This window comes from Xiphophorus hellerii, chromosome 18, assembly GCF_003331165.1.
Source record: "Xiphophorus hellerii strain 12219 chromosome 18, Xiphophorus_hellerii-4.1, whole genome shotgun sequence".
Classification (NCBI taxonomy): Eukaryota; Metazoa; Chordata; class Actinopteri; order Cyprinodontiformes; family Poeciliidae; genus Xiphophorus; species Xiphophorus hellerii.
Genome location: NC_045689.1, coordinates 5,318,702 through 5,344,869, shown reverse-complemented (window position 1 = coordinate 5,344,869; position 26,168 = coordinate 5,318,702). Strand labels below are relative to the sequence as shown.

General features: G+C 38.6%; 1 protein-coding gene across 3 annotated transcripts in view; it reads left to right on the top strand.

Annotated features, from left to right (window-relative positions):
* The first annotated feature begins 1,787 nt into the window (after nucleotides 1-1,787).
* The window catches only part of LOC116737641 (sodium/calcium exchanger 2-like), a 108,777-nt gene continuing 84,396 nt past the window's right edge, over nucleotides 1,788-26,168 (top strand). For 2 of the 3 annotated variants that reach the window (XM_032590946.1, XM_032590944.1), the window contains exon 1: nucleotides 1,788-1,918. The gene's annotated coding sequence lies outside the window, so the exon portion shown is untranslated. Of the gene's footprint in view, nucleotides 1,919-12,865; nucleotides 13,005-26,168 lie in introns of all 3 variants that reach the window. The other variant, XM_032590945.1, reaches the window with a different exon arrangement.

Here is a 26,168-nt window from a genome sequence, read left to right as displayed (position 1 = left end):
AGTTTGGTATGAGACAGATAATCTGTGAAAATTTTGAGAACTGTAGCAGAGAGTTAGCAAATGTTAACTAGTGATCATGCTAGTTTATGAACGGTTTTCCTGTAGCGGTAAGTTGTTTCTCCACCATCAGCAGAGTTAGCAGCATGTATGTGAGCTTGATTGACAGCACTAAGACCCGCCTCATGGCTCTGATTGGCTGGTTTTTGTTGGGAACGTTGCTTTGATCAGACGGCAGTAGTAGCTCAGGGAGAAGGTGGTTCAGATAAATCTTTCCACAGATTAGTCAGATTAGCCCAGCCCATCACTTAGCAACCCAATCTGAATTCCAACATGTTTGGTCAGCTGGTTTTACCGCTGTGCATTGGCTGCTGGAAAAGATCAATTTAAGGGATTTCTTGATCCTTTTCTGTAATGTTATATTTTTTATGTCTTGTTTTATTTCCATCTTTTTTTTGTAGTTTTTCTTATCAGGATGTCATGAAATGTGTCAAGCTAAGCTTAAATTTCAAAACAAACCTGTAGAGAAAACCTTTCTCAAGATTTACAGAGAAGAAGCTGAAGAATTAAAATGCATCCTGTGTCACAGCTTTGTGAAAATAAAAACGTTTTGAGGTGGAATCATTCATAATCTCAACATTTTTCTTAAAAAGACATGAAATAAACCCAAGGAAATGTGCCCCACTGTAGAAGCGTGTCATCCTAACCTCCCTGTGGAGCATCATTACAGAAATAAGCAAAGGAAGGAGTGGATTTGTGGAGAGAGCTGTGTGTAAACCCTGATGGACTCTGGAGGATTTAGCGCTGCTGATCGACTGTTTGCAGGCTGCTCGGTCAGCAGCAGGCTGAAATGTGGTGCAGGCCTTAAGTAATTGGTTCTGCTGGAAGCTCTGACTGATGGACCCTCTGCTCTGGTCTCCACTCAGGATTCAGTCATCGGGTTACCACAGACGGCGCCAAACATGATGAAATCCATGTTTGGATATTAAAGGGAGCTATTTTTGCTATTTTACATCATGTTATAATGTTATTCCCTCATCAAAAGTGTTTCCTCACACAGCAGTCCTCCCAAACTCGGCTCCTTCAGACTAGCCAGCAGCAATTAGGAAACACCAGATGGAACTGCGCATCTTCTCAGCTCATCCTACAAACTAACTTTTCAGTTCAAAGTTCCTAAGAAAAAATGTAAGCAAACGGCATAATGAGGACCATTGTTGTGATTACTTCCTGAAATCAGAGGGTCGGAAAGAGCAGGAGCTTCTTACAGAGACAGAGACACGATGTCATACTTAGCTTGCTTACTAAATATGTAGAAACAGACAAAGGCTAACAAGATATTTAGTTTAAATTAAATATTTATTTTCCAAACTAAACATTTAATTTTTAAACTATATATTTCATTTTAAGCTAAACATTTAGCATGACAAATAAATATTTGGTTGCTACCTAAATATTTAGCTAACAGCTACATATTTAGCTAGAAATCTATATATTTAAACATTTAGTTGGGAATTAAACATTTAACCTGTGAATTTCATATTTTGGAACTCTGAGATGTTTCCTAAATTTCAGTTAAATATAGAAAATGCCAACTATAAATAACTATTCTGACAAATTTTGTGGCGCCCCCTCTAGCTGGCGCCTTTGTGCGTGCATAAATGCATACCCAGTTTTTGCAGCACTGCTGACCTCCATCTACTCTTAATCCTCCCTTCTCCTCTCCTGACTCCTCAACCATCCGCGTCCCCGAGAACAGCCGCGCTCCTCCTCACCCCGCCCGCCTGCGCGCTCTGAGTGTGCGTGTGTGTGTGTGTGTTTGCTGCTGGGAGCGAGTCGAGCAGCGGAGGACACTTTCCCCTCTTCATCTCTTTCACTCCAACATGCTCACTGCTTCGGCTGCGGACTGGCTCTAGATCACACGGTAAGAAGCTTCTCCTTTTTGCGCATTGTTTTTTGTTTTTTTTTGGTTGGGTACAGGTGCGCGTTTTTGTTGTGCGCACTCCATGCGGGCATCCCTGGCTGCTGATTCTGGGCCATGTGGAGCTGCTCTGCTCCTCGGGAGTGTTGCTGCTGCTGCTACGTTGATCTGGGATGGATCACAATGAAACATCAGCGGTTGTTTGTTGGGGGTTTTGCGCTCCGAGCGCAACCTTGTCCCGCCGTTTACGAACTTTAAGGAGCGGGAGTGAAACCTTTAAGGTTGCTGTTGTTTTTTTTGTGTGTGTTTTGCTCGCTTTGTGGTGCTTATATCCGGTTTAATTTGCGCTCTGCTCCCTGAGGAGGTCGGTGCACGGAGCGGGAGAGCGGTGTCCGAGGATCAGAACCAAACTCTGGGTTCTGCTCGGGAAGGAGATAAACTCAGCCAGTCTGATATAAAAACAAAAATCACAGTAAGTTTGGTGAAAACACGCAGCATCCCGGATGGTTTCGGCGGAGCTGCTTCCTGATTGGAGTAAACCTCAGATTTCATTGATGCGCCTCTTGGAGGAAAGGTTGGCATAAAAAAAAAAAAAAAAAATTTTGAAGATAAATCCTCCCTCTGATTTGATGTATTTAGCATCTTTGCCATCAGCAACCTCCTTTGTGTTCCAGTGGATCTGCTCAGACTTCCCATCCGAACAGCTCCATAAAACTGCCATTTTCCCTCATGTTATTTATATTTTCATGTTATTATATTTTACACAAAATAATCCACTTTCACTCAGTGCTGTTCACTGCATCTCATGTCACACTTTAAAAGCGACGCATTTCGCTGAATCGGCAGCTCTGAGGTGTGTTTTGGTTCGTGGTGCAGGGCTGCAGGGAGGAACAAGCTGCATGAAGTGTGACTGTAGTTTCAATGAGGAGTCTGCGGCTGCAGCAGCATGCTTTAGAGGGGATCCTCCTGTTCGCAGAAGCTGCAGCGGGGCTTCCCTGGGCTGTTTCTGCTGTTGGGGGCTTCCCCAGCAGCAGATGCAGTGTGTTTTGCTGTTAAAGTCCTGATCAGACTCGATTCTTTCTGCTCTGCTGGGATGTCTGATGTTTCCTCTTTATGTCAGTTTCTTTGTCCTTCAACAACACGATGCTCTGGATTCACTGTTTGCAGATTGATGCTTGCCTCCTCAACATATTTATTGTTTTATGAGCCATATCCAATTACTGCTCTACTTTATATATCGTCTGTTGGATTATTTATTACATCCCCTCTTCCCTGTCTCTCCTCCATTATCTCCTCTGCCCATCTGCTGTAAAAGAGAAAGTCCCCATGTTTTCTGCTTCCTTTAACCTGTGTTGATACCTTTGGGGGTTTCTGGTTAGCTCTTTCATCGCTGCCCCCTCCTCACACTCCCAGATTTAAATATGACACTGGGGAAAAGCTCAGGCAAACCCACATCCCCTTAAAGCGCCTGCCTGGTAGCTATGACAGAGCAGAGAGCGGTTATGTAACATTTATCAACTCTAATTTACATCTTATCTGTTGCTTGACTTCCTTTTCCACGTGATTCAGTTAGGTTAGCCTCTTAAAAGTGTTTATAGGGCGTGCCGTGGAGGCCTTGAGTCCTCTACGCGGCCGCCGCGGGTTCGACTCCCGGACCCGACAATATTTGCCGCATGTCTTTCCCCCTTCCTGTCAGCCTACTTTCCTATAAGGGACACTAGAGCCCACAAAAGACTCCCTTGGAGGGGTTTAAAAGAAACTGTTTATAGCTAGCGTAGCTAATTTTCGTCTTTGCTAGCATATTTTGCTAACTTTGAAAACGTTTCGCGCAGTTAGCTTCCCCTGAGGTTTCCCACATAAATAATAAATCGCTAATGTTTTTGTAAAAATTTCATTTTGTGGCGCTCCGTGATTTGGACAATACAATGTCGTTTGTTGCCAACAACGCCACCCGGGGTTTTCACCCAGGAATTATTAAAGGGACACAGGTCCGGTTTTGCAAAAAAGCGAGACAGGCCTCAAGACAATAATAATTTATTATGACAGAGTAAAAAAATACCTGTATCTGAACAAAAAGAAAATTCACAAAACAAATCCGAATGGGCTTACCGGTGGATACAGCCAGGTCCTGGACGGTAGGCTCCAAAGCAAAGAAATCAAAACAAACACCCGTGAAGTCACTCACTCCTTGTAATTCCCTCCACCTATTGGTATTGATCACTACAGTCACACCAAAAAGGGACGCCGCATCCAGGGCCCGAGCGCACCACCGGTAGTCTAGAAAATAAAAATAAGAAAAGACAATTGGTTAAAAATACAGGCAATAAAAGAAATAAAAATGTCAAAATAAACGCATAAAATCCCTGTGCTCGACGGCACAGCAAAATGAGCAACCCAGTCCAATCCAATCCGAAATGAATGCGATCAGCCGCTCCTTGTTTCAATTTCGGAAGAGGGGGTGGGGGGCGTGTCCCAGGCAGCCGGTCTCCCTCTCGCAACCGCTAAGTAAGCAGTGACTTGGTGCAGGCAAAGCAGCAGCGTTGTGTGACAGTCGAGATTCCTAAATAATAAAACAATTTAAAATAAAGGAATAAAAAACAAGATTTGTCACTCATTCCACCTACCAATTAGCAAGCTCTCCACACTTGCACCCAAATGGGAACGCTCAAATGTTGGCACTGTTTCTGCAGGAACCACCTCACCCACAATCAATGTGGAGGTAAATACGCCCGTCCGTTCCTGCTGATAAAAGGCTCTACATGACTACGATATATAAGCAGCTGTAAATACGCAGGTAGTCAACCTCACCTGTACTCAGCGCACAGACAGCTCAACACGGAAGCGTGGTGTGTCAACAGCAAACAACGTCAGACTGGAGCTCACCTCTACTTTTATACTGAGCGCCCTCTGGCGCTATTGGCCCGCTTGCAATCACCCTGCCAGCAGGTGCAGCCTCCACCTCTTCCTGCCACAATTTGTTCAACAACGTTTTTGGCTGTCCACTGTTAAGTTCAAGTAGTTATATATTTATGCTCTTATTTTGAAGGGGCCTCTATTTCGTTTGCATCTACGTCACTTAATCACGTTGAGGCGCCATGATGGACGTCGGGAGAATTGAATTGCGATTATTTATCTCAAAATATCTTCTATGACTTCACTGGGTTAAAAAAATTGTCACAACTACTAATTATGACGATTCAAAATTATATTTTTAGATATCTGAACTGAGAATTAAGCCCAGTTTGTTAAGCCCCATTGAGCTGTCCAAACAGTTGCCTGAAGAATTTGTTTTGCAAACAAAATTGTTAGAAAATCCCACAATGTGGAAAGAGTCCTGCAGTCTAGGATTTAAGGGGAATGCAAAATTTTGTGACCTTGAAGACGGCTTCAAAAATCGGCAAATAATTTCGTAATTAATTATTTTTTGAAAACCTCATGAACATAAGAAAGGCTTTGAAAAGCTAAAAGTTACAGTGTCAACCTATATTAACTGCTGAAAATGGTGCATTTTCAAAAATCTTTTTTATTGTTTAAAATTTTGACATGCTACATAAATCGGGCATGTTTGGTTAAAATGTTAATTAAGTAAATCTGAAACAGAAAAGCCGTCTAATTAAATACATCTCTAATTTATTTGGAGATGCATTAAAATGAATTTTGACTGGTCAAAATTACAGTTCCAGATTTCTCTAATTTAGTCATCACTTGCTTTCAAAATATCTGTTATTTAATTTACCCTTGTTGAATCTATACATCTAAATTTACATCTAAGATATGTTAATTGAAATTATGACAAGTCATAACAAAACCTGAAATATCTCAAAAACACAAAATCCTACCAAGTAATTTTGTTTTAAGTTTTTTTTGCAAATATTTTAGTACTCCTGAAATGAGACAAAACTAACTTACAAGTAACTTTTCAGCAAGAAATAGGAGCTTGTTTTAAGTCAATTATTCCATAATATTGACGGAAAAGTTCAAGTTCCACTGGCGGATTATTTAATTTATAGCAAGACATTTTCCCATGTTATAAGTAAAATAATCTGCCAATAGAATTAGCAATTTTTCATCATTATTAAGGAATTATTGACTTAAAACAAGCGTCTATTTCTTGCTGAAAAGTTACTTCTAAGTGAGTTTTGTCTTATTTCAGGTTTACTAAGATATTTGCGCTAGAAACCAGAAGATTTGGGGGTTTTTTTGCAGTAATTTGACTTTTTGACTAGTCATAGTTTAATTGTTTATCTGAAACGTGTTTCAGATAGTAATTAATTGTAGATATCTTGAATTGAACACTTTATGTAACTTAATAGTAAATTTGACATTATTTATTCTAGTCAGAGTGTAATTGAAGATATCTTAGTTAACAAATATGACTAATCTTAAACCAATTTCAGATACCTGGAATGTAAACTGATTTTATGTTAAAACGGCCTGCCATACACAATATGGGCGTCAAACTCCAGTTCTGTAAGTTTTAGATGTTTTTTCTGCTTTAATCCACACAAATCAAATAATATTATCATCAACCAGAGTCTGCTGAGGATTCAACCATTTGGTTCAGGTGTGTTAGAAAACACTGGTCCCAGTTTCTGTTTTTCTAAACACATTCATCCAACCTGAAAGGTTTATTTTCTCCACAGGGATTTTTCATTTTATGCCACATCAAACACATCAAACTAATAATAAAAAAACAACATATCAAAGTGACAGTGATTCTCTGTGGGTTTATTCTGCTCACTGTTTTGTCCTCTTCCTCGTCTCTGGTCTTGATTGATCTCTGGGGACATTAGCACAGCGTTTCTTCCTCTGTGGCTCCTTAGTTACAGAAATGATGTGGATGGCTGTCTTTCTGAGAGGAGCAGCGTCGCAGTATCTTAACCTCACCGGGGGGATTGGCTCTTTTCCTGAAGGACAGATAGTTGCCTTTTGCTAATGTGGGAGTCCTGCAGCGAGATCGCTCCATTTGTTTGGTGAAAACCTCAGAAAATAAAGAGCAACAGGAATCTGGAGGATGGTTTCCAGCGTGTGCCTCGCTGCGGTTTTGTGATGAACAGATAAATAAAAGCCTCCAGGACGGAAATGAGGAAGTTTTACAGCATCTAAAAACATCAGAATGGATTATCTTCTGGATCATCAGATCTGGAGTTTGTCCTAAAGCAGAGATCATAACTCCAGAGACCGCTCCAAAAGCAGGAAGTGGACTCGATGGCAGGGCATTCTGGGTAAATACAACCAAAACAAATGCATTAGCCTAGCGCTAGCGGGAGAAATGTCTCATGGTTTTTATCAAAAGGCAAATCCTCCAACCACTAAAATCTGACGCCACTCCATTATTGTCTAGATTTCATGAAGAAAGAAGCTGTGGTCAGTGTCTTCTTTATTATTATGTAGAGAAACTCCCATTAGTTTTTCCAGGAAACTCCTTCTAGCTTATAAATGATAAATTATGGAGTATCTATAATTATCTTACAACCCAGAAAAGGAATTAGAACAAACTTAGAATCCAGAGGAACTCGCCTCACTATCTTAGATCCACATTATCAGAACAGGAATCCTGAGAAAACCCCTACTAGTTTATAAATTACTGACTACTTATTCTTAAACATGGGGAACTAATATATAGTTTTATATTTTTTCTTCTTTTGCTCTTTCCTTTGGTTTGTGTTTCCTTCTAATTCATGTAAAGCACTTTGAACTGCCTTGTTACTGAAAATGTGCTACGTAAATAAAAAACCTTCAGAGGTTTTTGTGTCGTTTCCTTCAGTGGTTCTTGCTGCAGCGCCCCCACAGGCCAGGAGGAGAACAGGTTGCTCAAAGGGTTTGGTTGGTTTTCTCTTTAATGTGCCGAGTCCTGATAATGACCTGATTATTTGAATCGAATGTGATTTCACATTGTGCTTTTTTACAATCGGACTCCGTCAACAAGGCCACGTTGGTGGCGATCATTGCTCCCATTGGACAGAAAGCAATGATCCACATCAGGATCATTTTAACATGTACAGAACTTCTTTTTGAAGTTGTGACACTTTTTATTTTGCCGTGATCTTTCAGATGGAGAGGAAAGGCTGCCTTTTAATAGTTCACTATCAACTTTATTGTTTCTCCTGAACCGATGATGTTTTGGTGAGAGCGACTTTGTGGGGAGCAGACTCAGCCAACCCTGAGGCGTTTCTCTGCAGAGGGATTGGTGTGTGTTTGACCTTCCTCACGCACCTGCTTGCTGTTTTTTTTTTTTTTATTTGTTTCTATCTTTAAGAAATTTCTGTTTGTGTTTACTGCCAAGACTTATTGAGTGGTTTGGTTGAAACATGACGTTGTCTTTGAGGGTCAGGTGGTGCGATGCATCTGCTGAAGTCATGTTTAAGTGAAGAAAGCCTTTTTTCTGGTTTCATTTCCCTCAGAATTTGTGCCATCGCTACAGGCTGCCTTCCTGAGAAAGGGAAAGGTGGGTTGCTGTGACCCTGATCTCATCTTTTGACTGCTGGACGCTGTGTTATTGAAATGTAAAAGTTTAGAGATGAAAGTTGTACCACAGATGATCTAATAAAACTTTTAGTGGAGCTTTGTGGAAATAGTGGCGGAATGGAGAATTTGTGCTTTTTCAGAATTTCGGTATTAGGGCTGAAACAATTAATCGAATCAATCGTGATTAATCAATTACTGAAATAATCGGCAACTAAGTAGTTGATTAATCATTAACTGGAGAATACAGACTCAAAAAATTGGCATTTACTGAACAGTAATTGTGACAAAACTGTCCAAATACACATATTTTGCATTTACGATGAAAAAACATATCTTTCTGTAAATATGTTTCACCCAGAACTCCTCAAGTTTCAGTTTAAGCTTCACTTGGTTTAGATTCTGCAAAAATAAAAAAATAAATCTACCATTAAGCACCTTTAGCTAACCAATTATTAATCAAAAAATAATTAACAGATTAGTAAACAGTATTTTTCAGCTTCAGATGCAAATGACCAATCATTATTGCATTTAAGACCATATTGTTTTTGTTTTCTTATTCAAAAAAGTAATTGAATTATTTGCTTATTTGCATCTTTTAATATATTTTAAATATTGTGTAAAAAAAACCGCGATTAATTAAATAAAAAATCTGAAAAATATGCAAATTTCTTCTTTTTTCTTTGATTAACAAATTAATTTTCAAAACAAATATGGACATTTCTGAGTTTAAAAAGTTAAAACTTTTCTACTTTTAAACTTGTAAGTTTATTCTAGAAATTAACTGAATTTATAGAAATTTGTACGTTTTTTCTAGAAAATTTCTCAGTTTAATTTAAAAATATCGTCTTTTTTTGGCAGAAATTTTCTCCTTTTTGTCTAATGCACAATGGCTCTAATACGCCGTTATAGAAAAGAAAGTTTTTCTTTAAAATTTTTATCAGAAATGATTTTGGTGATTCTGACTGACCTAAAACAAGAAACTTTTAATCCGATTTAACTTCAGTCAGTGAGAAAAATTGTTTTCTTTTTATTAGGTGTCTGAAAATATCTGGTCCAACAATAAATAACATTTTCAAATTTACTCTTTTAATCAAGCGTTAGACTGAACATGAAGCGTTTTCCAGGACTTTATGCAGAAATTAAGCTATTTCCAAACTAATTGTGACTGAATAATTTCTGAGGATTTGTGCGCCTGTGTGAACCCCGGCAGCGCTCCTCATGATGCGCAGCAGACATGCAGGCGAGGAGCCGCTGCAGCAACGCTGCATCATTTATGAGGCGATAATGGTGGAGCTGCAACGACCGCCTGCCGAGAAGCGTCTGAGCGGCTCCTCCGCCATCAAATCCCACTCTGCTACCATCAACATCACATGTCAACACACACGCACGCACACATACACACCTGGGCGCTCTGTAAATAATCTCTCTCTGCTTTCTGTGCCATTACTATGTTACATAACCAGAGGAACTGCAAACCGTTTCTGCTGATGTTTGAGTCTTTCCATTCTCCAGCTTCCTTCCTCCACTTTTATAAACATTTCGCTGAACTCTCAGTGAAATGTCCTGTAATCTGTTTTATTCCCAGTGAAATAATGATATATTTATGTAGAGATTATTATTTTTTGTCTTGATCACTGCAGTACCAAACAAATATGTCAATTATTTTAGATTTTTTTTTCTGATTTTCCATAGATTTACACTGGAAACAGTAACAAGATTAACATAAAGCATAAAACAATCTTCACCTTTTTGCAAAAAGATATTTTTAATCGTTACTACATTAAAAAATCTGGACTTTTGATGCATTAAAAAGAAAGTGAGACATTTTCTAAGCTCCATAAACCCTTTTATTCTGACCTAAATATGAATTTTTGAATACATTTAAACAATGTATTAATTTTAATTACATTTTGAATTGAACAATGTATTAATATTATTGAAATACTGTTTGACCACATATTTTTCTCTAGTTTCATAAACCACACTCAGGACTGATTACGTCCAGATAGATAAATAAACCCCGCTAACAACATTAAGTAGGCTAAAACATCCAATGCTACTAGTCAAATGTGACATAATTCAATTTCTGTGTGAACGGTTTACGATCCCAAAGCGCTCCGAAGACGATGCCGCCCGGCAGAGCTCTGTTTACGGCAGTATAATGTCCGCCACCGTCAATGGATGGATTTTAAAGTTATTCAGAGCCGACAGTATCAGTACGAGATCGTAGCAAGACGAAGGAAGCCGATAACCTCGACATTAACACCCAGAATTAGGTAGTAACTAGTTACATTTACTCACATTTACTTGAGTAACTTTTTTTGAAAAAAAATTTACTTTTAGGAGTATTTTTAGTACACTGTACTTTTTACTTTCACTTGAGTAATTTTATTATAAATTATTTGTACTCTTACTTGAGTAAACTTTCTGGATTTTCATCTTTTTCAAATGAAAAAGTCAAATTATAGTGCAAATAATGTAACTTTGTCTCCTAGTAGAGTATCTTATTTAGGCTGTGAAGTGTTCATAAGCAGCTTTAGCCTCTTTTCTCCATTTTCCTGCGCTTGCCTGCTGCAGCTGTTCCATATTCCCTCTGATTCGGTTCACCTGTTTTCCCCCATCGTTCTATTTGCTGGATTCTTCTTCTGGTCTCTTCCTGTCATCTCTGTCAGTCAGTCTTCTTCATCAAACCTTCTTTGGTTCATTAGTGCCTCCCTGCCTTTATTTGGCACCTGAAAACACCAAACATGACAGTAAATGATCACCAATCCACTCATGACGTTTCCACTCTGCTGTTCAAGATGTGCCAGCTCCTTGTATGGTGAGTAATTCCCACAAACTGCCGCCGTTGTTCTGCGTCCGTAACAAATTATGTTTACGCCAGTTCATTCCTTTTGGGCTCCTGCTGAAATGTTTTATTTAGTGAGTATAGATTGAAAACAGGTGTCTTAATTTATTCAAAATAAAAAAAGGTATTCATCATTACTTAATGGTTCCCTGTAATGGAAAACAGCGGCTATGCCTGCTTAACACTTGCAAACACAATTAATTATTAGTGGATGAATTATAAATCCAATCCAGCCCCACAATGAAGCCTCCAGATTTTTAGTCTTTTAAACATCACAAACCCTCCTCAGTATTTATACCTCAAATATGTAAGTAAATTAGTCCACCTGTGTCAGTTTTAAACTCTCATACTCATTAATTATAGGAACTAGAGCAAACTGCTGGTTGCTCAGCAGCTGGATGCTGTCTCCATTTGATTTGCAGTTTCCTCTGATCGCTGCTGAAGATTTGCTTGGATAAATTTAATCTCCAGAGGTTTGTTTTGGCTCCGGGTTCAGCGGCGGCTCTGTGGTTTGTCTTCAGGGCTACAGGGGGCGTGAAACCTCTGGAGGCCAGCTCACAGCCGGCATCTTGTTTAGCTGCAGGTTCTATCACTGGAAGTATGTTTTCATTTTCTTTGTTGTCATTCTCATCTATTCAGCTTTACTCAGTCATCCTTTTATCTTGCTTTTTTCTGGTTTCATTCAGTTCAACTGTTTTTCTATGTTTTTTTCATTTTTTACCACTTAAACGGCAAAGAAATGTGTTAATATTATTGAAATACTGTGACTAACCAAATTATTTAGTCTAGTTTCACAAAAATACAAAGTCCTACATAGTGTTTTTGGTCTAGTTTCTAGTGCAAATTTCTTGATATACGACAAAAACAACTTATAAGTACGTTTTCAGCAAAATAGGAGCTTGTTTTAAATTAATAATTTCTTAATATTGATGAAAAGTTCTGGTTTCATTGGCAGATTATCATTATAATTTTTCTGCTAGTATAATTAGTGAGATGTACTCACTGCTAAACGTCATAATGGCGGAGAAACAACTTACTGAGGAAACTCATTTATCCGCCGCCATCGGTGGCTATGCTAACTAGCCTAGCATTCATAACAAACTATGCTACTAGGTTCTTCTTGATTTTTATTGGCGGTTGGTAAAAAACCGTTACGCAGGCATTACCGCCACCTACCGGTATGGAATGTGGACTACGTGACAGAAAACAAATAAAACAAAAATATACATAGGTTGTGCTAGCTGCATAGTAGCAGAGCGCTAAGGCCCGTTTCCTGGCTCCTCTTCTTCTTTTGTTTTATTTTATTTCCTAGTTGGCACTGGGAGATTTTATGTCATACTCCCTCGACATGGTGACAGTTTCAACAAATATGTAAAAAAATATTTTTATGAAATAAAAGTTACATAAAATTATATTACAATATTAAATAAAAACAAATATATTTCTTTGGTCACTGATGTCTACAGAGCAGCATTCATTGTTGACCATATTAGTTTTATGTCATTCATACTTCTGTATTGTTTTCTTCTGATTTCTATTTCTTTTTCATCTTTTACCTCCTATTTTGTCCTCTTTTCTGTCGTTATCCTCTAACATCTCTTCCTTTTGGTTCACTCTTAATTTTCTCTCTGCAGTAATCTCCTCTCCGTTCCCACACTCCACTCCTCCGCCTGTCGGAGCTATCTGTCATCCTGTGATCCGAGGTGCTGCAGCAGTGTTGGAGGGCTCTTGTGTGGGCAGGTTCATGCTGGATCAGCTCCAAGTGCACCGCAGGTTAGAAGAACAGGGAATCCACGACTCCGAGTTCATAATGTAGCAATTTATTTTCAAACCTCTCTTAACAGGCAGATTTGACTTCATGTCAGATTAAAATTAACTCCTCATTTGATTCAAATCCTCAGACTAAAATATTTAGTAGATTTTTTTTTCAACCTGCATATTAACTCGGTGAGAATAAATTAGTTTTTAGGGCTGTGATAAAAATCCCTGTCTATCTAGATGTGTGGATGTCCACACATCTAGATAGACAGGGATGTGCAACGGTTTTATAGATCTGTCTATAGATCTGGCTGAAGATTGGAGCTATAAACAAAGGGCCAAATCAAGGTGCTGCAATGTGATTAAAACTCTTAAAATCAAGCAGTAAAAGTTTAAATAATTTCCTGACTTAGACAGAAAACCAGTTTCTGCTGCTTTGGTTTTTCCAGCTGCTGCATTTTGTTCAAAACCTGAAGTGCATTAATTGAGAAAAACATTTTACTGGCAGTTGATTCTGTCTATCGTTTTAAAAGGGACCTATTTCTAAAGAGCAGGTGGCTGCGTTGATGCCTCATCAAAAATACTTCCAATGTAACAAAACATTTGGAAGATGTTGCTTTATAATGGAAAGATTTACATTTTGAATGTTTTTGTACTTCCATTTGGGCTTCTGCTGCTTCTAAAAAAGACCAAGAGCTTAAAAAAGACAGGCATTTTTTTTTAAGTTCATGTTTTTTTAGTGACTGGAAAATGAGCCGTTTTAAAAATCAGCAGACACTGCCGTGTTACCAAGCAACCCCAGTAGAGTTCCAGCCCGTTACCTAGCAACTCAATCTGAGTGTCAACATGTTTGGTCAGCAGGTTTTACCGCTGTATGCATTACAGAGTCCATCCAATCAAAATGTAAAGCTGGTGTACCGGTCGCAGTATGTAATAATAATGTGGTATGCAATGATGATGCAATGATTTGAAATCCTAAAACAGAGTCTATACACTGTGCAGCTTTAGTAAAGTCCTTTCTTCCACTGTGGGATTAGATGACTGAATGACTGAATGCTGCTGGAGTCGCAGGCTGCATGGTGGGGTCTGAATCCTGATTGGATGCTTGATGAGCCTAATCAGAACATGCTGAAGTAAATGGCGCGCCACAGATCACTCACGTTTTGGTCTCTGTAATGTTGCATTCACACCAGTCATTTAGTACACTTTGATCCAACTCCAGTCCGTTTGCTTAGAACGTCTGGTTCGGCTGGTGAGGTGTGAATGCTAAGCTAACTCTGGTCCGCCTACAAACCTCAATCTGGATTCAGTTGAAGTGAACTCCGAATGTGTATGTGAACGCCAAGTGGGCCAGAGACCGCTCCAAAAGGAGGACGTGGACTACAGCACAGTGCATTCTGGGTAAATTCAAACAAAACAAACGCATTAGCCTAGCGCTAGCAGTAGAAATGACTTGTGGTTTTTAGCCAAAGACTAAAGAGAAATCCTCTAACCGATAAAATCTGACTCTTCCAGTTTTGTTTCCCTTTGATGAAGGAAGTTGCCAGTGTTTTCTTCAGAGGTTTTTCTTTCAGTGGCTGTTGGTGCAGCGCCCCCACAGGCGAGGAGGTGAACAGGTTTTTCAAAGGTTTTGGTTTGACTCAGAGCAGAGAGAAAGAAAACCACAGCGGCTGAACAAATATTACAACTTTGGTTCCAAACAAACCGAATCTACTGGATGGAAAGGTGTGAAAACAAACTAAATTTCCCTCATGTATGAGTGTAATGGTTCTGTCATGGAAATCTTGACAGAACCGTTTGTGGACTTGAATTAGTAAATTAATTAAAGTCCACAAATTTCCTGGAATTAGCATCATAACATGAAGAGCTGCTACTGTATTTCATTTAAATTTAAATAAAATCTGGTACCAGTTGCTTATTTCTGTTTTAAGTTAATCACAAAACATGTAGATATTAATGTTTCTCTTTTAAATACTTAAAAAGCCACTGAAACAAACTGAAGTTACCAAAATGATTCTGACAGAACATCTCTGAACCTCCCACTCATCACCGTCGGGCAGTTAGAATCAAAATCTGCCTCCTCGCTCCTCAAGCTGCTCCAGTCCGCCACTTTTCTCAGCTTTTGATTGGCAGGAAGTAAATGTTTTCCTGGAGGATCATCAGGAGACGAAGAGACATCAGCAGTTTGTTGAAGATATTCAGGATCTGCTGCTTTAGGAAGCCAGGATCTGACAGAAACATTGAATTAATCCAAGTTTGTTTGGAGATTCCCGTTTTACTGCTGTTGGATGCTGACGGGCGGCATCCATCTTGGACAGGACGTTGGAGCGCGGCGCCGGCGTCGGACATCACACTGGTCCACCCCACAGGTTCACCCACACAGACACTGGTCCGAGTCCAGGATGTGTCCCACCAGCTGTCCTCTGATTGGCTGGCGTCCTGGCGTCGCTGCGGGTGTGTTACATCCTCGTCCATCAGACCAAACGCTTTCTGGTTCACATCTCGACGCCTCGGCTCAGACTCTCTGAGGCCTGCAGCTTTTAATTATCTGAGCACCGAGATCTGGCAAGTAGAGAGGAAAACCCCGTTTTCTAACTGTGAAGAGAAAATTCTGAGCTGAATGAAAGTTTGTAGAGAACTGAGAGGAATCTGGAGCTGCAACTAATGATTGTTTAAGAAACTGATTAATCTATTAATTATTTGGATGATAAATTGATAAACAATTTACACATTCTGCAGATTTTTCATTTAACCACTTAAGACTACTTCTTACAATATTTGAAATGCATCAAGAGATCCAAATAAACATTTCAGTTCCCTTTTTAAATAAGAAAATAAACATTTTATTGCTTTAAATGCACCAGCAGCATTACTTTAGATTTTTTTGTAGCAAAGGCTGCATCTGCAGCTAACGTGAAAAACTCGGGCCTTTCTGCTGGACTTAACATCAATAAAGTGTAGGAATAATCTGGTGATTATGTTTTTGACTAACTGATTTCTAATTGTATAGAAAAAGATGCTTAACAAATTTGAACCGGGTGAAACCAAAACTGCTGCTTGACGAGTTCTGGGTTCAACATATCCACATTTCCTTTTCATCTGAAATGCAAAATGTTTATATTGATTTAAAGTTCGGACTTAATTTCTGCTCTGACTGTGTTGTTGACAGTTTTTAAGTTTCATGGCGTCAGATCACAAAACTCTGATCTTAGTCTCAGAACGCTTCTGATTCGAGCTGAAAAGCTGAGCTGTCCTATCAGGTCCAATTGTTTCAACTTTAACTTGACTGAATTTTATAGACTAAAACCAACAATCAGTCTGTCAGTGAATACTCTTCCTCCTCTTCGTCAGTTCTGCTCCTGTCTTTAAAATTAAACCGAGTTGTTGTCTCAAACATCAGAAGTCGAGTTGCAGCGTTTAAAATGTCATCCCACCTCTGCACACGGTGACCTCACTGAACCGGTCAATGATCTCATTAAACCGCCGGTGATTAGTCAGAGAGAAGCTGCAGCTGCGTGTGTGTGTGTTTGGATTTATAATGTGTGTGTTCAGGTTGGCAGCACCGAGACGCTCAACAGTCTGATGCTTCAGTCCGTCTGCGCCAAGCAGCTGATGCAGTTTGGTTTAATCCGTGTAAAACAAAATCACTTTAGTTTCTGCTGGATGCCGCAAAGTGAAGGTCGGGACTCTTAAGAGAACTTGGAATGTCCTAGAGTTTCTATGTTTTATCGACTTCACCTCAACGTTTAAAACTTGTAAGAATCTTTTTTGATCCGGCTTCAGAGCTGAGAGAAGCTTTTAAACGCGAGCTAAACCGCAGCATTACTGTTTCTGTACAATGATTAGTGTTCGCTGGTGTGAAAGCCACGTGGTTAGTAAAATCCTTTGTGACTGATGCAAACCCATCATGTGGAACAAGCTCACGTAACGTCTACATCTGCAACACAATCATGAACAACAACGGAGGGAGGAGAGAGACGCTTTCTAGCTGGAAACTCCGTCACTGTTTTGAGTTTGTCGACTAAAAATTACAATATTAAAACAAAGTTTCAACCAACATTTAGGCTGTTTTCTCTCCTGATAATCCAGTAGATTTGGGACCAAAGTGGCAGCATCTGTTCCATTTCTAGCTGCGGTTTGTTTTGTCAAACCAACCAAACCCTTTGAGCAACTTGTACCCCTCCTCGCCTGTGGGGGCGCTGCACCAAGAACCATTGAAGAAAACAACATGAAAACCTCTGAAGACGACACTGAGCGCAACTTCCTTCTTCACCAAATGGAAACACAGATTGAGCGGAACCAGATTTCAGCGGTAGGAGGATTTCTCTTTTGTCTTTGGCTAAACACTATGACCCATTTCTCCTGCTAGCGTTAGGCTAACATGCTTGTTTTGGTTGCATTTACCCAGAATGCTTTAATTCTGGGTAAATACAACCTGTAGTTCACTTCCTGTTTTTGGAGCGTTCTCTGGTCTGCTTAGTGTTCACATACTGATTCAAACTAAACCAGAGTTCACTTCAACTGAACCGAGACTGAGGTTTGTAGGACCAGAGTTAGCATAGCCTTCACACTTCACCACCTGAACCGGACTTTTTAGATAAATGGACTGGAATTGGATTGAAGTGGACTAAACTGGGCCAGTGTGAATGTAGCCTCAAACAAATGATACCTCCAACCGTTTTCCTTAATAATGACAAACGAGAAGCTTTCAATGCCAGTAATCTTGACTTTTTTCCAGTTACTGCTCTGACAGAAGTTTTCATATTTGATTAAGCTTTTGTCTTTTTATCCTGGAGGGATATGTGAGGATCTTCCTCAGAAACAATGAGGTGCTGGGTTCACATAAGGCCATTTGATCCCTGACTCGCAGTGATAAATGTGTGGCTGTGAGTGTCAGCTGGATTCGTGGTTGTTTTGTGTTGTTGGTGTTGTGTTTCTTATCTGACAGGCTGCCTGCACCATGTCTGGCTGCTTCGCCTGATAACTGGCTGCTGTTGCTGCTCTTTTAACAGGCCCATTCACAGCTACACCCGTCTCATCTCACGCCGAATGCGACTCCGTTAGCGAGTGGTTCAGATGAAAATCTGGGAAGCCAAAAGGGACATTTATCAAATCTGAGTGATGAATATGTTTGAGTTGCAGCCTCTGGGGTATGAGGGCTTGCTGCTGTCTTTTCTGTTTAGTGTCGAAAACAAAACACAAGCGGCTTTCAACTAACGGTTCAACGATATGAATGATAAAAATTTTAAAAGATTAGGTTTTTTGTTTCAGATAAGGTGAATTTTATAGCTTGTTCTTACTGATTTGAGTAATGGCTCCTCTAGTTCTGATCAGGATTGTTTTTTATCAGAAAACCCTCAGTCACACGTGTCAAACTCGAGGCTTATGGGCCAAATCTGGCCCATCGTAGCTTTTTATGTGGCCCTCTAGTCTCCAGAGGAGCACATAAATAGAACCTTCAAAATATTTTGCTTTTAAGATATTATTTTGTTAATATAATTTGAACTGAAGTTACTGCTTTCGCAATAGCTTCCGGTAAATTCAGCACTGGTTGACAATTAGTGCTTTAGCATTGGCAGAACTAAAGTTGACAATTAGTGCTTTAGCATTGGCAGAACTAAAGTTGACAATTAGTGCTTTAGCATTGGCAGAACTAAAGTTGACAATTAGTGCTTTAGCATTGGCAGAACTAAAGTTGACAATTAGTGCTTTAGCATTGGCAGAACTAAAGTTGACAATTAGTGCTTTAGCATTGGCAGAACTAAAGTTGACAATTAGTGCTTTAGCATTGGCAGAACTAAAGTTGACAATTAGTGCTTTTGTTAGAATAACAAATGTTTTTCATTAGTGCTTTAGCATTAGCAGAGCTAATATTTCTGATTAGTGCTTCAAGTTTTGGGAAATTAACCTGGGATCTAGAAAAGTAACTTTAAGGTTTACAGAAAGCAATCTATAGGTTCTTGGAAAATAGAGCCGTATGTTTTGGAAAGTAACCTGTAATTGTGTTAGAAGGTGATCTTCATGTTTCTGTAGACTGTATTATTTATTCCAGTTTTTGTTGTGATAAATCCATCACGCGTTTTTTGCGTAAATCATGTGAAGTGTGATGGTGATAAAAGAGCAGCATCCATCACCAGCCTGAAGCTGGAACTGACTCTAATATGTTGTCAGTCGGGTCCCAAAAAGCAGTTTATAGCTGAGTCTTTATTGTTTCACAGTCGCTGTCACAGCCTGAGATGAAACTGGAGATCAAACCCGAAAATCATCAAAGCTGATGAGGTTAGATAAACAAAATGTCGCTCAGATCTAAAGCTGAGCTGTGATCCACTGCAGTCGCAATTCAGATGTCTGTCTCCCCCTCTAAGAATCGCTGCTGTTCTTCATTCGAAACCAGATACATATGAGACTGAAATGATTAATCGGTCAACTAACTTAGAAATCGATTAATCGCTAACTGGAGGACACATTTGCTGAAAGAACAACACACTCAGAAGCAGTAATTAAGACAAAACTGGAAAAAGATAACTGTATATTTTGCACTTAAGATCAAATAAACTTTTCTTTTACTGTACATTTGTTCTACCCAGACTCCTCAAGTGGCAGTGTTAGCTTCAACTCTTTAAGAAAAGTTCCTGTCCAATTATTAAACACTTAATTTATATTTACAAAAAATCTCCATATCAGCCCTTTACTGAATTGACATTAAGTGAAGTAGAGAGAGCTGAACTTTCCTCACGTTGATGTTAAAATAGTTTTTAGCTACAGATGCATCTTTTTCTACAAATGATAGAGATAAAACTTTATTTTCTAATTTAGAAAAACGAATTGAATTGTTTATTTGCATCTTTTAATGTATTTCTTATATTCTATAAAACAGGCTTAAGTGTTTAAGTGAAAAATGTACAGAACCTATCATTTTTAATTGATTGGTCATCAGAATAATTGATTAATCGTCAGAAAAAGCTACAGAATAATCTAGAACTGAAATAGTCATTAGTTGCAGCCCTAGGTATGTGTTTGCTGGCCTGTGTTTAGAGTTGTTTTGATATGTGAATAACCTTCAAGGATCCTGCGACCAGCATTTAATGGACCATGAAGGTAGAATAAATGAAATGCCAACAACAAATGAAAACGACGTGGAAGGAGAAGAAGCATGAAAGAAACGAAATGGGCTTCACGGGAACATGCAGCCTGTGTGACGAGAGACGGGGACTGGCGTGGCTGTAATTACAGCGGGCGACTTAAATGAGGAGAGTGTGAAGCCGCTCATCGCGTCGAGGCGACGAGGAGCAGGAGGCAGACATCTCCATTTCACAGCCATTAACACGCGGCTGCCTGGACTGTCAGGACGGAGACCTGCTGAGACGATTCCAGTTGAAAGCAGAGGAGCTTCCCGCTTCTCCACAGGCTCCTCGTTCACCAAGAACATCCAGAGTACTCTGATTACTGACCTGGAGAACGCCCAGCAGGGGAGTGGGCGCAAACGCCTCAGGAAATGTTGATACAGATTTTTATTTTGGACTAAAACCAGATTTTAAGGCTGCACAGTTAAAGATGACTAAATATTGCAGCTGAAATCTGAGAAATTCAACTTCAGGGGTCAATGGTAGAATATCTGATGTTCAACGTCAGTAGGACTGAAACGATTAATCCGATTAATCGCAATGAATCGGTCAGGTCAATACCTGTCAACTAATCAATTAATCATCAACTTACGAACTCAAAAAAAGCATTTGCTGAAAGAACAACAGACTCAGAACAGTAATTAAGCCAAAACGGTGCAAAGAATATGCACATAAATTGCATATAATCTGGTTGAATAACAGATTGAAACCGTCTAGCTGGGTGAGTAGTGGGAGTAAAGGCCTCAGGAAATGTTTATATGAAGTATATTTTGGATTCAGACTACACAAAGAAATGTGACAAAATATTGCAACTGAAATCTGAGAAATTCAACTTCAGGTGTCAGCTGTAGAATATCTGATGTTCAACAATGTCAGTGGGGCTGAAACGATTAATCCGATTAATCATGACGAATTGAAATAACTGTCAACTAATGTAGTAATCGATTAACCATCAACTGGTGAAAACAGACTCAAAAAAAGACATATATTGCATTTAATCTGATGGATAAATAACCCGAATAACAAATTATCTTTAGAGAGACTATATGGGCCACCTTCTGTCAAATTTTAATCGGAGTTTGATGGATGAGTGATTAATGACCCTAATTAAATAATTTTGATTTCCGGTCACATGATGCATTTGTAGCCATTTAGGTTAGCGTGTCTTTAATATCTTTTCTTTTTTCAAACTATTTACCCAACGATTTATTGTTCAGTGTTACCTCAGTTTAAATTCTACAGGCATAACCAAAATCATGAAACTATTTTATAAGTCTTAAGTGAAAATACGGTCTTGCCACTTCTTTTTGCAAACATGGTTGTTAATTTTTTTTTCAGCTCATCACATGACAGCAGATTTTTCTGACATCAGCAACATTCTGACCGAGCAGAACAGCAGCAGCGAGTTTCCCTCCATGATCGCTAACTTCACTGAAACGGCTCCACGAGCTGAAGACACTTTAAGGTTGGTCAAAACTTTAAAAAAATTTGGATCTCGTTAAAAATTGAATTCTACTCTGAAATGAATCAAACTCATGTGTAATGTTTTGTCTTAGTGTAATGTTTCACCTCTCTGCAAAACTTTGAGTCACTAAGCTTTATTCTGTTATTTAAACCCTTGCTATTTGATCAGTTTGATTTTAGAAGGGGGACAATGACTTTTTAATATAACAGAAACATAAAATCTAGTCTTTTTACATCTTTAAGATGACTAGAACAAGACTCACTGTGAACACTGAGGGTGATGAGTTCAGCCAAAAGTAAAACATTCAGGATTCCCAAACAGACAGCCGCACCGAGGCAGAGCCTCTCTTTGGAGCTGCTCCAACCTTAACAAAAACCTCAACCTTAGCAAAATTGAATTCAATACATACTAGATTTCTCTGTAACTTTGTTCTTACCTGTGTGATTAGATGCGGTTTGTCCAACAGGTTCCATATTGACGTAAATTTCCTCCATCGCTTCAGACTCTGTGCTGCCTTTAAACATTGACTATAAAATCCACAGCAGTAGTGGAACTAAGTGGAAAACTGTGGGAAAGAGATGAGATGTCTGGTGTTCAACAAAACAAAAGGTAAACGTATTTTAGAGATAACAACCAAATAAAGAAATTCATGAGCGCAGATTCAGTATTATTTTCTTAAATATCTTACACAACATAAAATTCTTGAAGGTTTCAATAGTTTCATAAGTTCATATTTGCTGATTCGGTTCTGTATCAATGAATATTTATTTATCCTTTTTCTTTGTTTTCCTTCAGCTTGGTTAATCCTGCAATTGGTTTGCATAAATTAAAGTAAATACGGTCTATTTTCCTGCTCCACATACTTAGCTAGCAATGTGCCAGTTAGCTTCCCAGTCTGAACTTCTGGGCAATGTCTTGATTCAGTCAAATTTTCTATCTTGTATCTCCTGAACTCTGATATTTTGCTTGCTGGTCTTCATCGTGCTCTGAATGCAGTATCTGGCAGTGTTGTATAAAGTACTGAAATCTCAGAGTCAAGTAAAAGTACAAGTACCTCTCCAAAATATGACTTTGGTAAAAGTCGAAGTCACTGACTGAAATGTTACTTGAGTAAAAGTCTTAAAGTATCTGAAACTTCTTGTACTTAAGTATGGAAATTACTGTAAAAATGGATGTACTCAAGTAATGTAATGAAAAGTACAAGTAAAAAGTAAAACAAAGCAAATGCAGTTTGAATGACATTTTTTATATTTTGGTAAACTTGTCAAATACACTTAAAATAATGTACCCAACCAAGTGCAGGCAAAATTAAACCTACTAATAGATATGCCTGCAGGCATCATTTAGTTAAGAAAATTAGGTGCTTTACCTATAGCACAAGGTTAACTTAACCTGCTTTACAACTGAACCAGCTTCTTAGTAAACCCTCCAGGACAGAAAATACGAAGCTTTTGTAAGCCTTAAGTTTTCCCTTCAAGTAAGGTCAGTGCTGAAAATGAGAAAAATAAATAGTACAGAAAATGCGGCCAACATGAAGAGAAAGAGCTGTTACGATTACTCTACTTCACAAATCAGTGAATCAGTCAATGCTACAGTCAGTAGGTGGTGCACACAACTGGTCATTATGCAAAAGAAAAAAAGAATTGGGAGGGAAATGCAGCTTATTGGCATCTGTAAACCTGGTTTTGAACTTGCATGCCTTTCCTATATTCGTTAAATTTAGTCTAAATTGCTATTGCTATGGCTTCTGTCCCTCCTTGAACAGAGGAGTCTAGGTAGCCTGCTACAGTCAACATTAGGCCTCAGCTAAATACACCACGTGTGGAACTGAAACAATGCCAAACAAAGTTCATTTATGGTCAAGATTTCACAATACAGTAGTGCCTAGTGACCAAGCTATAGTTACTGAAACAGGAGGATTATAACCATTTCATAAGAAGTTACCTCGATGTGTTTCTTCAAGTTGGACGGGGAGTTTTTGTAAGATAGAATTTCCATGTGACTGCTACTGATTGCGAGACTTGCTTTGTGTTTAATGGGAGAAGCGAAACAGGTGTATCCTAATTAAAAGTAAAGAAATCAAGAAATGGCAAAAAATGTGGAATGAAGATAAGAAAGGAAGAAGATTATATGAAGTACAAAAGTCAGTTTGAATTCGAAGCATTAATGAACGAAACAGAAGAGAAGAAATAATAATTAGTAGATTAAGAGTAGGTCATACCTACTTAAATGACATGCTTTATAAAATAGGGAGGAAAAATAATGATAAATGTGAGAGATGTGGAGAGAAAGAAAATGTAGAACACATATTGATGAACTGTAAGTCAAATGAACTCGAAAGGGAAGAATTAAAGAGAATAGTTAGAAATATGGGGCATGAATGGAATCTTAAAGGTATATTAGGAAATGAAGGAAACATAACAGATATTCACAAATTAAGGAAAGCATTGTTTATTTATCTTAAGAATACAAAATTAAAAAGTAGAATTTAATAGATATGAAGTAATGCTTCTACACACTCATGTACAGTAGGTGGCGGTATGCACCTTAAAGTTGCTTGTGATCCGCCATAATAGAAAAGAAGAAGAAGAAGAAGTATCCTATTGGTGGTGATGAACAAGCCCAGGCAAGCAGGCTACGGACTTTGTTCGGTAGCCTACTTGCTACTTGCTAATCAGTAGGTGGGGTCAAAACACTTGCGTTTCTCTCTCTCGCTTTTTTGTAACGAGTAACTAAACCACACATTGAAAATGTATCGGAGTAAAAGTACGCAATTAAGTTCGGAAATATAGTGAAGTAAAAGTGAAAGTCATCAAAAATTTTCATACTCCAGGAAAGTATGAAGTACTCCAAAATATACTTAAGTAAAGTAGTGAAGTATTTTTACTTCGTTACTATACAACACTGGTATCTGGTTTCTCTTACTTTAACCCGCCCAACTTGCACCTGATTGGCATGTTAGCGTTTTGATTCCCTCCCAGTGAGGCGGTGCTTCACAAAGCAAACTGTTTGTCAAACTGTTGATCTGCCTCATGGCTGTTTTAGAAGATATGGTGACTGAGGTTTAGACAGTACTAGCCAGCTCATGCAGCTTGTTTTTACTAGATGGCTGTCCTAAAAGTACATATCTTTAAAATATGAATAAATACGTACAATTCCATAATTATTCGATCCAACGGTTATAGAAGTTTTGTAATAATGCAATTCAGGGATTTTACATTTTCTGGACTAAAGGAGGATTTCAGTTCAACACCTGTGGTTTCTTAATGTAAGTGTTTCTGCTACTGGACAAGAAACAGGGTTAAAAGAGGATTTAGAAAGCAAAATACAAAGATGATAGTTGTTTTTACCGAGAGCAAGGCTGTGACTAGTTATCAGGACAGAATGAGACCTGTAAAACTGTTGGGTCCATACGACCAAGGAGGGAACCAGTCATCTGCTCCAATAATTTATTGGCCTTTAGGAAATATTTTTGGACACAGCCATCCGCAGGAGCAAGATGAAGCAAGAACATCACAACATCAGATGTATTTTTTCATCCTTATATCCGTGATTTAAAACTATTTTTAATTTTGTGTCATCTTAAAGATGGAAAGAGTCAATTATCTTTTCACCCATGGAAAAGTGTCATGTGTTTATTATGAGTAGGATTAACCAAGCTGAAGGAAAACAAAGAAAAAGGATAAATAAATATTCATTGATACAGAACCGAATCAGCAAATATGAACTTATGAAACTATTGAAACCTTCAAGAATTTTATGTTGTGTAAGATATTTAAGAAACTAATACTGAATCTGCGTTCATGAATTTCTTTATTTGGTTGTTATCTCTAAAATACGTTTACCTTTTGTTTTGTTGAACACCAGACATCTCATCTCTTTCCCACAGTTTTCCACTTAGTTCCACTACTGCTGTGGATTTTATAGTCAATGTTTAAAGCCAACAGAGTCTGAAGCGATGGAGGAAATTTACGTCAATATGGAACCTGTTGGACAAACCGCATCTAATCACACAGGTAAGAACAAAGTTACAGAGAAATCTAGTATGTATTGAATTCAATTTTGCTAAGGTTGAGGTTTTTGTTAAGGTTCGAACAGCTCCAAAGAGAGGCTCTGCCTCCGTGCGGCTGTCTGTTTGGGAATCCTGAATGTTTTACTTTTGGCTGAACTCATCGCCCTCAGTGTTCACAGTGAGTCTTGTTCTAGTCATCTTAAAGATGTAAAAAGACTAGATTTTATGTTTCTGTTATATTAAAAAGTCATTGTTCCCCTTCTAAAATCAAACTGATCAAATAGCAAGGGTTTAAATAACAGAATAAAGCTTGGTGACTCAAAGTTTTGCAGAGAGGTGAAACATTACACTAAGACAAAACATTACACATGAGTTTGATTCATTTCAGAGTAGAATTCAATTTTTAACGAGATCCAAATTTTTTTAAAGTTTTGACCAACCTTAAAGTGTCTTCAGCTCGTGGAGCCGTTTCAGTGAAGTTAGCGATCATGGAGGGAAACTCGCTGCTGCTGTTCTGCTCGGTCAGAATGTTGCTGATGTCAGAAAAATCTGCTGTCATGTGATGAGCTGAAAAAAAA